This window comes from Lynx rufus, unplaced genomic scaffold (genome assembly GCF_022079265.1).
Source record: "Lynx rufus isolate CCGP_SWC_20201006 ecotype Redwood Valley unplaced genomic scaffold, mLynRuf1.p SCAF_20, whole genome shotgun sequence".
Taxonomy (NCBI): Eukaryota; Metazoa; Chordata; class Mammalia; order Carnivora; family Felidae; genus Lynx; species Lynx rufus.
In genome coordinates, this window is record NW_025814835.1 from 12,680,428 (window position 1) to 12,683,222 (window position 2,795).

A 2,795-nucleotide genomic window follows, 5' to 3' on the forward strand; every position below is an offset into this window, starting at 1 on the left:
TCGGATCCACCTTGCGGGACGTGACATCCAAATCGGGTAGTCGGAGTCATGGGCCAGGGGCTCCGCGCCCAAGAGCTAACCCGGGGCTCCTAAGCCAGGGTGAACGCAGAGCGCGCTCGGCAGCACGCCCACGCGAAGGCGGCCGTCCACAGCCGCCAGGAAGCCCGCCGGGTTCTGCTTCCGGTCTCGGGCGGGGTTGTCCGGCACCACGAAGCTGCCCCAGGTCCTCCCGTCGGTGAAGAGCGGCTGGTGATTACCCGCCACCAGAGTTTTCAGGGTTGACGCGAATCGCATCTCGCGCTCCCTGGCCTGCAGCTCCCGTCGGTGGAGCATCGTGGCGCCTCCCGCCAGAGCCGTCGTTTTGAGGCAGGCTGTCTGGAAGCGGTACCGGCCGAGCAGCGCCAGCAGATGCTCCCTCCAAAGTGAGTCGGCCGCGGTGTTGCAGCCTCTGAGGAAAGCTGGCTGCCCTGCGTGGTGTCGGAGCTCCGGGAGCTCTGTCTGCATTCCCCTCGCAGGTAAGAGCTCCTTGAACTTTGATGCGCCGCCAGCAACCCCTGAGCGTCCGAGTGGCGTCGTGCAGTCTTAGGGACAAGGCTTCTAACAGGCCTAGCGTAGCAACCTGCGGCCTGCCCTGGAGGAGCGCTTTGATGTGGGCGCCGCCATCTTGGTGGCAGCACGAAAGGAATGCTGGGAGCTTAGAGCCCCCCATCCCCCCCTCCACACCCCTCAGTACCAGCCTGCTGCCCGCCTTGCTGTGTTTTTAAAAACAGTTTTAATACGGTGCATTTGAAGCATAAAAAATTTGTCAGAATGTGTGTGCGTACTATATCAAACCATCACCACATTCAAGACAGCAAACATTTTTGTCGCCTTCAGAAATTCCTTTGTATTCTTTTGTATCACTTCCACTGATATATCCCCAGGCAGTCACTGATAGGCTTTCTGTCACTACAGATTAGTTTGCATTTCCAGGAATTATCTGGAAATGGAATCATGTAGGAGATCCTTTTTTTTTCCCCCTGGCTTCTTTCAGTCAGAATAATCATTTTGGAATGCATCCCTATTTATCAATGGTTTCACAGACGCGCGCGCGCGCGCGCACACACACACACACACACACACACACACACACACACAGAGCCCTACCTGCCTTTTTGTATTTGGTCTTAAGTGTACCACAGTTTATCAGTTCACCTGATGATAGACACTTGGTTTCCATTTCGGGACTATTGGAAATAAAGGTGGTATAACTTTGACATACACATACGTGTATATATTTTTTTTTAATTTCTCTTGGGTAACTGCCAGAAAAAAATCACAATCTGTGTATGCTTAACTTTGTAAGAAACTGCCACGTATTTTCCAACATGGTTGTATAGTTCTACCAGTAGCAGATGAGAGTTCAAATAGGTCCGCATCCTTGAGAACAAAAATCATAGTAAGAGTTTTTCAAATTAATTTTAGTAACTTAAAAATTGGTTTTTGGTGCTATGTCATTGAGATTTTAATTTTCAGTTTCTCTCATAAGTATTAATACGGTGCATTTTTCATGTGTTTATTGGACATTTACGTATTTTGTAAAGTGTTTGAGGTTTTATCAGTGTTTTAAAACCATGGTCTGTGGTCTTCATATTGAATTGAAAGAGATCTTTATATATTCTATATACAGCTTCTTTGTCTGATACATGTCCTGTAAGACTTTTCTCCCAATCTAATCCTTGCCTTATTTTCATAATAGTGTCTTTCAGAAAGCAAAATATTTCATTTGCACAGACGATTTATAGATCTATAGATATGTGATTATCAACCTGGATCTAAAGATATGTATTATGGCTTGCATTATTTGTGTTCTCTCTGAAAAAACATTGCCTACCCCAAGTTTTTGATGATTTTATTCTGAGAATTTTATGATTTCTGATTAAACATTTATATCTATAATACATTTTAAGTGAATATGTGAGTATGGTATGCAGTAATGGTCAATTTTTTTTTTTTAATTTTTTTTTTCAACGTTTATTTATTTTTGGGACAGAGAGACAGAGCATGAACGGGGGAGGGGCAGAGAGAGAGGGAGACACAGAATCGGAAACAGGCTCCAGGCTCTGAGCCATCAGCCCAGAGCCCGACGCGGGGCTCGAACTCACGGACCGCAAGATCGTGACCTGGCTGAAGTCGGACGCTTAACCGACTGCGCCACCCAGGCGCCCCAGTAATGGTCAATTTTAAAAAGTATATGGTATCCATTTGACCAAGTACGATCTGTTGAAAATAATATACTTTCCCATCAAATTGCCTTAAAGCCTGATTATCAACAGTTCCAGACTTCTAGAGTCAGTTTAATGATCCGCGAATTACAAAGAGCATCGTCCCGACCCTTAGTAGAAGAAACTGCAAATTAACAATTTTTTCTAAACCATCAGAGGGGTTGGTGAAAAGGGAATTGGTTAATGATAAAGGAGCTATACAGGAGAATTTTTAGGGCTGTGGAACTGTTCTGTATGAAACTGTAGTGTTAGGTACCGTGTTGGCATTTGTCAAAACCCATAGAGAGTAAACTTCACTGTATGCATAATTGGAAATATCAACCATAATGTTGAGACATCCTAATGTGGAGTACAGAAGGTGACATATAAATCCAAATATATTACAAATATACAGTATGACTTCATTGAAGAGAGTAAAGGTAAAAAGGAACTGACCTGAGTAGCTTTGGAAATAATGTTTTCACTGAGTATTGTTAAGACTACAGACAAAAACAGAACTGTATATAAAGATTGCACTCTAGTTATTAAATT